Source organism: Pseudorasbora parva, chromosome 4 (genome assembly GCF_024679245.1).
Source record: "Pseudorasbora parva isolate DD20220531a chromosome 4, ASM2467924v1, whole genome shotgun sequence".
NCBI lineage: Eukaryota > Metazoa > Chordata > Actinopteri > Cypriniformes > Gobionidae > Pseudorasbora > Pseudorasbora parva.
The window spans coordinates 41650525-41663411 of record NC_090175.1 but is presented as its reverse complement, the minus strand read 5'-3'; the positions used below and the strand labels follow the sequence as shown (position 1 = coordinate 41663411).

General features: G+C 36.3%; 1 protein-coding gene and 1 long non-coding RNA gene across 8 annotated transcripts in view; one reads left to right on the top strand and one right to left on the bottom strand.

Annotated features, from left to right (window-relative positions):
* ptprdb (protein tyrosine phosphatase receptor type Db) overlaps positions 1–6827 on the bottom strand; it is a 112391-nt gene extending 105564 nt beyond the window's left edge. For 2 of the 7 annotated variants that reach the window (XM_067441829.1, XM_067441828.1), the window contains exons 1-2: positions 6473–6820; positions 2070–2092 (exon numbers count right to left, since the gene is read on the bottom strand). The gene's annotated coding sequence lies outside the window, so the exon portion shown is untranslated. Of the gene's footprint in view, positions 1–2069; positions 2093–6472 lie in introns of all 7 variants that reach the window. The other 5 variants (XM_067441831.1, XM_067441830.1, XM_067441832.1 and 2 more) reach the window with 3 other exon arrangements.
* Positions 1–12887, top strand: part of LOC137073399 (uncharacterized) — a 30534-nt gene that overhangs the window by 12136 nt on the left and 5511 nt on the right. The window contains exon 2 of the long non-coding RNA XR_010904776.1: positions 4842–4981. This is a non-coding gene — a long non-coding RNA (uncharacterized lncRNA). The remainder of the gene's footprint in view (positions 1–4841; positions 4982–12887) is intronic.

Genomic DNA, 12887 nt, shown 5'->3' with positions numbered 1-12887 from the left:
AAACTCACCCCTCCCACCACACCTGTCCATAACTCTACCCATATCTCACCTCAATATCATAGAATTTGAACACAGTAAGTACATTGTACTTATTTTTTGATGTAAGTACATAGTACTTAAGCCACCTAATATAAAGTGGGGCCAAGTGACTTAATATATTCTACACACAGAAAAATAGCGTGTCAAAATTGTACCTTTAGCTTGTCGCTGGGGCAGTACCCTTAAAATGGCATCTTTGTACCTTTTTTACTCCTAAAAGGTGAATATGAGTACCTTTGAGTACCAATGCGTACCTTAAGGTACTACTATGAACCTTTTTGTGGTAAAAATGGTACAACGTTGTTCTTTAAAGGGTACTGCCCCAGCGACAAGCTGTTGTACCCCTTAAGGTACAATTTTGACACCCTATTTTTCTGTGTGTAAGAAAGAAAAACATCAACCTTTTTTTTAATGTAGTCTTTACATATCTGCCAATGTGGTCAGAAAATTAACCCTTTTAGTTAAGTTTATTCTTCTGACCCCACTGGCAGATATCTGTTCTTGTTTTGAAGCTTAAACTAATAACTTAATACATTTTTCATCTCAAGTAAATATATCTTGATTTAAGAATGTTTAGACATGTTCTAGAAACGAGACAAAAATACTGAGATTTATTTGATTTATTTTTTGCAGTGTGGGGCCCAAACATTCACTATAGTAAAAAGACTCTAAATGATTACAAAACGTGATTATAATAGTGTAATTATAAATTATATTATCAGCATAACAAATTTTGATGTGTGAAGTTTTTGATGTTCTTTTGCACTCAAGCTGACGTGCAAAACATGATCTGTGCTTCCAGCATGATTTAAGAATGTTCCAATGAGCATCGTATGTGCTTCAATGGGAGCAAGAACAGCTGACCTTTGCTGAAAATTCAATTATGGACCCTATTTTATAATGTATTTGCAAACATCTGGATAGGATCTGTTTTTAAATGAGGAACACAGATGTGAGAGATCACGCTCCTGTGTGAGATTTCATGGCTGATGTTTTGTGTGTTTGTGTGTGTGTGTGGGGGGGGGGGGGGTAAGAGCAGAAAGGTGTGAATGCAGTAAGAACATGTGGCCACTAGGCGGTGCTGTTCACTTTCATTCATTATCAACAGTATTGATTATGAACTGGTTGTAAAAAAAAATGTACCTGGGGAATGTGTAGGGAACATAAATTCAGCATTGGTTAGTTATTACAAAATATATATACAATACATGATCCGTAGGGTCTAAAAATGCAAATTTCTGAGTGAGACGGTATATAGACTGAAGAGTCTAAAACAGTCAGCCCTTTGTGTGTGTGTGTTAGTGTGTGTGTTTGAGAGAGAAAGACCGAAAGGGTTTAGTGAGAAAAAGAGAGAAGACATTTCACCCCCCTCACTGAATGGAGGTTTTATTGATCTCAGTGGACATCAGCGCCTTCCAGCATGGCCTTGCACAGAAAGGCACATTAAAACGTCTAAACAGTGTTAGAGCGTTGAATATGAGACAAGACAAGCCTTATCTACTGGCTATGAAAGAAAAGGGGAAAAAGTGGCCTTTTTATGTTTTAAACTGCTCTGGATAGGCGTTCTTCATATTTAGAGAAGACAAGCCTACTGTAAATGAAACAACTGAATACTATAGTTTTCATGCCAGGCCCAGAAGGAATCTGCTGACGTGTTTTTTTTTTTTTTCTGTGCTGATCTTAGTGGATTTAAGCATAGTAAAATGTGTTAAATGGAGCTGATAGTACTACACTTTCACTGATAGCTGAAAGCATTTTCAAATTATGCAAATATGCAAAATATTTCCTAAACAAACACACAAGAAGCTGCATAAGTGTAGACGGGTGTTCCTATTCTGTGGAGTTCTGTGCAGATTCCATTCGTGACTGTTCAAATATCTTATAATTAAAACAGTTTCTGGTTCAAAAAATGCAAATATTGATCTTTGCCATGTGCCACATTTCAGGTATCACCTCTCATTGTCACTCTGTCACCTTGCTTGTTAGGCTTTTCAAGCTGTCAGAAATACTAATGTGAAGATCTCACTTACCTCTCTGTTCTATTTGAGTCAGTCTGGAAGAGAGAGAGAGAAAGAGAGTGAGCTGAATACAGTCATCGAAAATGACAGCATTACACCAACACTTCATTATCATGCAACTGTTTTCCAGACAAAGGATCAAAAATGCAGTCTCCATGAACTGTGGTAATATCGGATGCTCTGTCATAGTTGATGTAACACAGTGATTCCCAACCAGGGTCACAGATACCCAAGAGAATACTTGGAATGTTTTAGATTTTGCTTTTTTAAACCTGTCAAAACATGAATTATGACTTTGAAATAAAATATCTTAGGGCTATCAAATTATTAATAATATAATGTTTAAACAAGTTCTGCAGATACATTTTTCTGTTGTTTTTTACATTCTAGGCACGTTCCCATTGCCTGCATCCATGGGGGCCCAATTGCAATGAAAAGAAATAATATTTTTTAAGTATTATTATTTCCCTCTAATGGTAAAACAATGTAAGACAATTACTATCATCTAAATATCGTGCAGAAACCTCGTATATCCATATTTAGTTTGCCTTTTTTTTTTTTTTTTTTTTTTGCAGTGCACCATGCACAAATGCATTAAATACATGTATACTAACCATTCAAAAGTTTGGGGTCAAAGGATTTTTTAAATGTTTTATAACTGTCAGTTAACGATTATCCTAAGTATATAGGAATGATATTAGTTTAAAATACAGAAAGCTTACTATAAAATGTGTACGAAAAGACATTAGAGCATCATAAAAAACAATTAAATGGAATTTCTTCCACTTGATTAATTGTTAATTAAAAAATAAGTAAATAATTAAACCTCATTAATTTGTTTGATTTATAACTGAAATATTTAGACATTTAACACTTAATATAATTACATTAAAGGTGATTACGAATACAGAGTAAGTAAATGTGTATAAACTTTGATTTAATTGCTTATCTGTATGCTATATAAACTAACTGACATTAATTGTGATTATAACATGGTTGAAACAACATTTATCATAATATGATTTTGTAGGAATTGTAATCAGATGCTAAAGATAGTACCAATGGGATTACTTGCGGTCCTAAAGGAGACCCGATTTCAGGGGGGCCAATTTGTCACTACACTGTTTCTGCTTGTTTGCAAGGGTAAAAAAAGAACTGGTCGTTTGAATCATTTATTTTCTCAAGAAACTCTTATACTGTCTTAGTCTAGCATTAATTGCCGTTGAGTCATAGTCAATAGGCCGTTAGTACTTTCATCTTTTATTCAATAAAAGATTTTGGACAAATTACAATAAACTTTATAACATGTAAGGTGTTGAAAACATAATGCAATACACTTGCCTTATGTTCAGTCACTCATATGGCGGACAAAACATGTATCACTGTAAAATTGAATTAGTTAGATTTACTTTTACAAAAGAATGCAAACCGATTGGCTTTAAAAAAAAACAAGTGAAATAGGATTAGTATGTTGTGCTAACAAATGCTTAGTTAGTATATCTTACTTACACTAAAAAAGACTCTAACACTAAGATTACTCTCAATAGAGAGTAATCTTTAATTTACTTTAGATTTACTCTTGACTTAGTATACCAGTGTTTACGAATTTAGAAGTCTGTGTTTGAGACAAGTATGATCAACTGCAAGATATTATTACAAATATAGAGTTATTATATCAAGCCAATTAAAGTTTAACAAGGTGTTTATGACATAAGCGTTAGCAATACAATTGCAAATGATCATTATACAACATGAAGGGAAGAATTACATAGGTTGCTTTTAAAAGGTGAATTAATTTCTGACTAAAACATTAACTATAATTAATCATTCAGACATAAGCCATAGGTCAACTTTTAAAAGCAACCTATTCATTACTTATCTTCCTTTAAAACCAAATAACTGTGATTTCTTGTTGCATCGCTGCATCATTAGGAAGATTATTATAATAATATGAATGTTCCAAGTGCCCAAGCAAAGGAAACACTGATCACCATAATGGTGAGTGGGTTTGGTGTTTTTTTGGGGTTTTTTTGGCTTAAAAAAAAGGGCATTCAAACCAATCAATTAATCTTAACTTGGGTTTCCAGAGTAAACAAGTAGCATAGATAGATTTTTACAATTAAGTTAAGGCAATAAGTAAAGTTCACTCAAACGTGTTTAACACAATGTTTAATGGGGAAAACATTAAGTGATCCCCCCCCCCCCTTTTACTGTAAAATGGACATTTGAGGTTTCTGCCTGACAGAGACGTATTAGTATTAAATTGATCAAAAACGACAGTAAAGACATTTACATTGTTTACATTTCTATTTCAAATAAATGAAATAAAGCAAAATAAACATTATCATGATTTTCACAAAAATAATAAACTACACGATTAATTGTTCATCGATTAATTTAAATCGTATTTAAAAAAAACATTTCTGGTTCTCTTGATTAATTCAAAATAATCGTGCATTATTTGTCACACTGATTTTTGTTTTATATATTTATTTATTTTATTATTTAGACATGGCCTTTATCTTGCATTGGTAACAAGACCCAACTGTCTTTCCTCTTGGGGCTGCCAGATGTCAAGAGAATAAATCCCCCAAACAGGACTTTTTTCTTTGAAGGATAAATTTTCTGCCCAGTGCTTTAAACCGTTATTTTACATTGTAATAATATTTTGCAATATTACTGTTTGACTGTATTATTTATCAAATAAAAATCTAGTTTGGTGTCCTATCTAAGACAAAAAGGGTTGAGAAACAGCTGGTCTAATGTTTCTCTATCCCCCTCCAGAACTGTTACGGGCAGATCAAGGGTCACATCAAGTAAACCACTGACCACCAAAAGAGTCGTGCATGTATGCTCGGCTGAAAATGGAGCAGGTCACGACTGTGACCCAGGCCTGTCAATCATGAACTCAGAAAAGGGAGATTGTAAGTTCCTTTCCTGTTTCTCTCTTTTTTTCACACTCACACTCCCACATTCGTACACACACTTTCACACCCACATCTTGAGAGAGTTGTTTGACTGTGTGCCTAATGATAATAGATGAGGTGTCAGGATGAAGGTGAGAGACACTAAGTCATCCTCACAGCACGAGGGAGAAACAGCTCATTTCTATCGCTCTCTCTCATTTTCGCATCGCCTAAATCTACAGGCGCTAAAATAGGAGAAAAACGCCTATAGAGCCTCTATACGAAGAAGACAACACTGATGTTTTTCATTTTATTTGACTCTTATTTTTAAATAATATGGTCATGTGTCTGAGTTATGGAAGGGAGAACTTGGATATTCAAACTGGGCCGTCTTCTCAGTACACATTAGAGCAGCGGGAAGAAGTCAGCACTTTACACAAGTCTTGTGAGAAAATGTCAAAATTTGACAGGGCTGAACAGAAATAAAAAACTGCTTATGCAAGCCTCTTGTCTCTCAGAGAATCACTAGAATAAAGTGACCTCTGGTTCTCAAGAGCATTTAAATAAATTCACAGGCATGTATGTAAATATCATTTAACGTCATTTAAAATAAATGGCAAAATACAGACAATAGCGGGGATGAGGGGTGACAAAATATAGTTCTGTTAAGAAACAGTGTTTCTATAAAACATGATGATAATTATCTGTACAATGACATAATTGTCACATGATGACTCAAAGATAAGTTTAATTGGTCTCTTGAGTGACTGTGCAATACCACAGAAACACCATTAGTGTAATCAACATGACACTAAAATAAACATTAACTAAAAACATAATATAGACCTTAAAACACAACATTGTGCATAACTGTAAATAAAACTTAATTATATTATGGGAATTAGGCTATCGGATTCATACTTAAAAAATAAAATAAATAGGCTAACAATTTATATTATATAATAATTATGAATTAACTCGTTTTAGGCTACTTTTTACATATATTGTAAAATGTATAAGCCCTACATGTAGGCTATTACATGTAGGCCTGTTGTCTTTAAAAAAATTATTTTATTTTTTACTGTAGGCCTGTGTAACTTAGCCTACAATTTTACTGTAGCACTTTGGCATTATTCCAGTTAATATACAAACATTTTCACAGTGCGATTTGTAATAGCCCGCAGTCATTGCAAGTTTGAAAACCAACAAAACTTCAAGACTTTTAATGAGTTCATCCTGTCCTAAAATGTTCGACAGACCGTCTAAATCTAATAAATAATTCAATTTAAGAGCGTTCTAGTGGACATTTATGGCTGAATAACGGCGTGTTCTGTAAAAAGCACATCCTGGACATTTTTTTCTGAACTGACTACCTAACAATTTGTCTTTCAACGATTATCTCAGCACTCACTCACTCTCTCTCTCTCACACACACACACACACACACACACACACTTGACCAAAGGACCGGACGACCTCGCATCATCTTGAAGCTGCGCGAGCTCTTACCGGATTCTCAAGGTACAGTCGCGGTGCGAGGAGATCCCGGTGGAGATCCGTCTCTCTTTCCGCCCGCGTGAGAGTCCAAGATTCGGTAACTCCGACAAAAAGACGAGTGCAGTCTGTACGGTTCTCAAAAACCCGATGAGTCCACGCGCATAGCCCGATATAAGTGAAGAGCTCTTGAAGTGCTGAGCTTCAAGCGACGCGCTCGCTCCCTGCTTTTAAAAATACTCTCCAGACTCAGGTGGTCTTCGGGGTCGCGCAAAGGCAGAAGAGTCGAAGCGCAAGTTGATTCTCAGCACATATCTGATGAAGACACGAACAAAGATATGCAGGATGCAGCCCATACACACACACACACACACATGCGCGCGCGCGTAAAGGGGGGTGACGACTTAGAATAGATTTTTTTTTTTTTTTGCATTAAAAATTTCAATTACATTTAAACTGCATTTTAGAAGGAAATCCACTCGTTTTGTGTGGGAGATGTAACAAAGAAAAAGAGGACTGATTTAACAACTTCATGTTAATACAAGCCCAAAGGGGAGCTCAGCTCAGAGCAATAGAAATCTCATCATCATTCATTAACTCATCAAAAGACAACACACACAAACACGCACATGCACGCACGCACGCACACACACACACACACACACACACAATGCTTTTCCAGGACATCCCATGGCTTCATTAGATGTTGTGAGCTCATTAAGAACACAACACAATGCTTTAACAGCATACATATTCATGTATATTCCATGAGCATCATTGTGCAGATGTATGATATTTTGAGTGTGCTTGTGTTTATGTGAAAATAAAAACTAGGTCGTATAGCCCACCCAGAGCTTCCTGTGCTTATGGGGGCTGTGTAAGGAAAACATTCACAAACACATCAAACACTCAATTGCACAACATGTAGAGCACACTAAATGACCTAATATGAGCTTTCATCCTATCTTCATCTCTGTGATCACATGCCTAAATTAATATAGGCTATAAGAAACAGATGATGAGAGGAGATGAATAATGAGCAGGCCCAGAATCTGTTCCCTTTTTTTCACACTTTCTGCACAGATTTTGGGGGGAAATCTGTGGAATGGAAATATAATAATAGTTCAAATATATTACATAAAGGGAGCTGAGAGTACTGTACACTTTTATTGGAAGCTGAAAGCATTATCAAGTTAGTTGAAATATTTAATAAATGAAAGGGCAGGAGAATATGCTAAAACTTGTGAATGATGGCATGACTAAAATATTTATTGCTAGAACTGTATTTGTGTTTAAAGGGATAGTTCACATAAATAAATGTCATAATCACCATGTCATTCTAAACTTTTCTTTCTTGTGCAAAAAAAATATATTTTACAAATTTTAAAGTGTCACTATTATGCTTTTTCTTTCATGAAGTGTGTAATAGGACTAGATGTTTATGAATGTCAAAGTTTCAAAGACCAAAGTGCACAATAAATAAGCCAATCCAAGCAGAGTAGGCTCTCAGAAAGGAGGGGTTTAGAAATCGAACCGTTTCTAACACTGTGAGAAAAGAGGTGAAGCTGCTATATTTTATTAAAAAATGAAATTGTTGTTGACCTTGACCTTATGTAAAAATAGACCTCAAAACAAAATTAGGAACCTTTAAATTAGCAGATGACTTAAAAAATATTCAAAGACTTTTATTGTATATGGACAAAATAATTCAGATTTGGAACAACATTTTCGGGATCCTTTAGCTCCTTTGACCTCACACCCAGAGGTCGAGTGTACACCTTTATTAAGGTCCGAAAACACACAAACACACATACTGTACACACTTGCAACTCAGCACCTTGCTCTAATAGATGAGAGGTCAAAGAAGCACAGCCATAACTCTCTATGAATCAATTCCAATGGGAGTGTTTATGTGCGTGTGTGTGTGTGCAGGCCACTATATGAAGGGATATATTAGAAACACTCAAGAGCATTTGAAATAGACTTCATATAAGATTGTGTATGCAAGCCTAATTAAGAAGAAACACCTTTCTTCTCACTTCTTGTCTCGCTTTGTCTGAGTGTGAGATAAGGAGACAATGAGCGTGAGGAAGGAGAATGTGTGTTGACTGTGTACATGTGTGAGAGAGCGCTTAAGTGTGAGTATGTGCGGTTGTGTGTGTGCCTCATCACCATACAGCTGAGACTGCAGGTGGTGGATCTTTCAGTGAAAGACTGTCTCACTTCTCATAAGAATCACTGCCAGATAACACACACAGAAGCCACTGTTTATCGCGCACACATACACACACCACTGCAAATGAAGAAATAATCAAGCCTGAACGTAAAACATGTTGGACACATTAAACACGATTACAACGTGGATCTCCTAAACAGATGTCTTAAAATCTATTAAATGTCTATTGCTCATAATTCTCTAAATAACATTCAATCAATTATATCATAAAGAAACTTCAATTACATAAATACACAATTCAAAACAATGAAACATGAATTATGGGATCCAATACTGATCATTAAAAAAATGTAACCCATCTTGGGTGTTTAATGTGTTTGCCCTCCAGAGAGACAGTGCAGAGATTAATTAGGGCCTGAACACACACACACACACACGCACGCACGCACGCACGCACGCACGCACGCACGCACGCACGCACGCACGCACGCACGCACGCACGCACGCACGCACGCACGCACGCACGCACGCACGCACACACACACACACACACACACACACACACACACACACACACACACACACACACACACACACACACACACAGGGTAGTTTCACTGCGTTTTGTTCCTGTCTTATTTCCAATCGTCGCTAGATCAACATTACATCTTTATCACTCTCTTTCTTCTTTTTTTCCTCTCGCACACAGTCTCAGTCTCATGTTCCTCTGTCTTTCTCTCATATTCTCCTCCTTCACGAGCTAAAACAGTAGAGGGACCATTAGACGTATAGCAGAGTCCCAGAAACAGCTTTGATCATCTGTTCATTAGATCACATGGGAATATCATGGAGAAGGAGACAGATACGGGGATGGGCGTTGGAGCATTTTTCAATAGGATGCACCAAATTTGTAATGTCAGATTGTTTTGCACCCACAAAAACCCATCCATTTTACCCATTTAAATTTACACGATCTGTTTTTTAATCAAGAAAAACTTTTAATATGAATGTTATTCTAACAAGAAATATTTTGACTTGCAATATTTTGTCATATTTTGTAAAAAAAAATATTGTTTAAAATTTTTTGTACGTCTTTGAAAGAAAACGAAAAAAAATTAAAAGAAAGCCAGCCTGTTTTTGTTACCCTAGTAAAAAATAAATATAGTAAAATGTATTTGAAATGCATCTATTTTAATCCTAATTATGCTACAAATACATCTACATACACTTAATATAAATACCCTGCAATTGTACTTTTGATATAATAAATTGGTATACTAATTTTGTACTTAATGCACTTTAGTTGTCCAGAAATAGGGCTGAGGTCCAACTAAAGATCTACTTTAAGGGGTTAGTTCACCCAAAAATGAAAATTAGCCCATGATTTACTCACCCTCACAATCAGTTATATATATATATATATATATATATATATATATATATATATATATATATATATATATATATATATATATATATATATATATATATATATATATATATATATATATATATATATATATATATATATATATATATATATATTTAAAACTTTAAGCAACATTTACTGCCATTATAAAGCTTGGAAGCGCCAGGACATTTTTTAATATGACTGATCACTGAAAGAAGAATGTCATTCACAGGATTCCTTGAGGGTGAGTAAATCATGGGTTAATTTTCATTTTTGGGTGAAATAACCATTTAAGTATATTTGATTGTGCTAAAGTGTAACTAATAGTCTAGGTAGACTTTAAATATCTTGCATTTAAAGACTGACATTATAGTGATTAAACTCTAATTAAAAATAGCGATATTAAATCAAATTTTATGCTTAATATAAGAATAAATTATATATACACTCACCTAAAAGATTATTAGAAACACCATACCAATACTGTTTGACCCCCTTTCGCCTTCAGAACTGCCTTAATTCTACTTGGTATTGATTTAACAAGGTGCTGAAAGCATTCTTTAGAAATGTTGGCCCATATTGATAGGATAGCATCTTGCAGTTGATGGAGTTTTGTGGGATGCACATCCCAAAGATGATCTATTGGGTTGAGATCTGGTGACTGTAGGCGCCATTTTTGTACAGTGAACTCTTTGTCATGTTCAAGAAACTAATTTGAAATGATTTGAGCTTTGTGACATGGTGCATTATCCTGCTGGAAGTAGCCATCAGAGGATGGGTACATGGTGGTCATAAAGGGATGGACATGGTCAGAAACAATGCTCAGGTAGGCCGTGGCATTTAAACGATTCCCAGTTGGCACTAAGGGGCCTAAAGTGTGCCAAGAAAACATCCCCACACCATTACACCACCACCAGAAGCCTGCACAGTGGTAACAAGGCATGATGGATCCATGTTCTCATTCTGTTTACTCCAAATTCTGACTCTACCATCTGAATGTCTCAACAGAAATCGAGACTCATCAGACCAGGCAACATTTTTCCAGTCTTCAACTGTCCAGTTTTGGTGAGCTTGTGCAAATTGTAGCCTCTTTTTCCTATTTGTAGTGGAGATGAGTGGTACCCAGTGGGGTCTTCTGCTGTTGTAGCTCATCTGCCTCAAGTTTGTGCGTGTTGTGGCTTTACTAATGCTTTGCTGCATACCTCGGTTGTATCGAGTGGTTATTTCAATCAAAGTTGCTCTTCTATCAGCTTGAATCAGTCGGCTCATTCTCCTCTGACCTCTAGCATCAACAAGGCATTTTCGCCCTCAGGACTGCTGCATACTGGATGCTTTTCCCTTTTCACACCATTCTTTATAAACCTTAGAAATGGTTGTACGTGAAAATCCCAGTAACTGAGCAGATTGTGAAATACTCAGACCGGCCCGTCTGGCACCAACAACCATGCCACGGTCAAAATTGCTTAAATCATCTTTCTTTCCCATTCTGACATTCAGTTTGGAGTTCAGAAGATTTTCTTGACCAGGACCACACCCATAAATGCATTGAAGCAACTGCCATGTGATTGGTTGATTAGATAATTGCATTAATTAGAAATTAAACAGGTGTTCCTATAATCCTTTAGGTGAGTATAATAAAAAATGTGTATTGCAAGTACTCCATATAGTTTAATAATAACTGCTATAACTATTATAATTAAATAATAAATAAGTTTAATTATAATATCTCAAGCAATGTGTCAGTATTGTAAATACATTTTAGTATATGTTTTTTTCACTGTGGTTAATGTTCATGTGTGATTTCCTGTTCCTTCAAGCTGGGGAACATTGTCAGAGCAGGAATAAGTTTTTTTTCCAGGATTACTTGAGTCCTAGCCTGACAAGCCAGACCCACATCAAGATGTTTGTTTTGGAAACTCTCCATTGACAGGGCTCAATCCGAGGGGCGGGATAAACGGTTGTCTTTCAAACTCCCTCTGACGCGATGATGATCAAAGCTGATTCGAAAGACCACCGTTCGCCAGTTTCTGTGTTTACTAGAAGCACGCAAACGCAACTCGGCCGTCATCATTATGGCCCCGCCCACCGACTCTATACACTATGTGATTGGCCCGGCAAGAGTTAGGGGAATACAGCTCAGAAGGGCATTGAGAGTTGCTAGACGACACTCGCGGGCAGATTAGATTTGCTGCCGCTAGGATGTGTCCTTCTTGAATCCTGCATCCTTCACAAAGACTTCAAGGGGGAATATCACATCTGTTTGGGTTTTGGTGTCTGTTTATTGGTTGATATTTAGGACTGCGTTCGAAATCACATTGCCTATACTTTCTGGGTACTTATTTTGAGTAAGTAATTAGTTTGTGACCCCTGAGAAAATATGTTCAATATAGTTTGAATGTTGAATGTATGTAGTGTATGCATGTTTGGACATACTACATTCGGCAAGTTGTCATTATCAGGTGGCCTACTATATAGTAGGGAAGTATGCGTTTCGAATACAGCCAATAGCTATGTTTGAAATGAATTGGCACTACACAGGCCAAGTTGAACACACCTATGTGGTGCGTCTCAATCAGCTCCCTGGTTCAGTAGTCAGGGCACTGATCAGGACATAAGTCAATGGGCTGACTCCCTGATCTGTGCCCTGACTACTGAACTAGGGAGCTGATTGAGACGCACACATGGTCTTGTGATTCCCTGTTCCCCTCTTTTGATCCTGTCATGTGATGTTGTCATGCGGTTCCTTTGGTTCATTGTTTTGATTGCTTTCAGGTACCTTGTTTAGTCATTAGTCCATGCGTGTCCTTTATGTAGCTCATTTTGTTTCCATATCATTTGTCTAG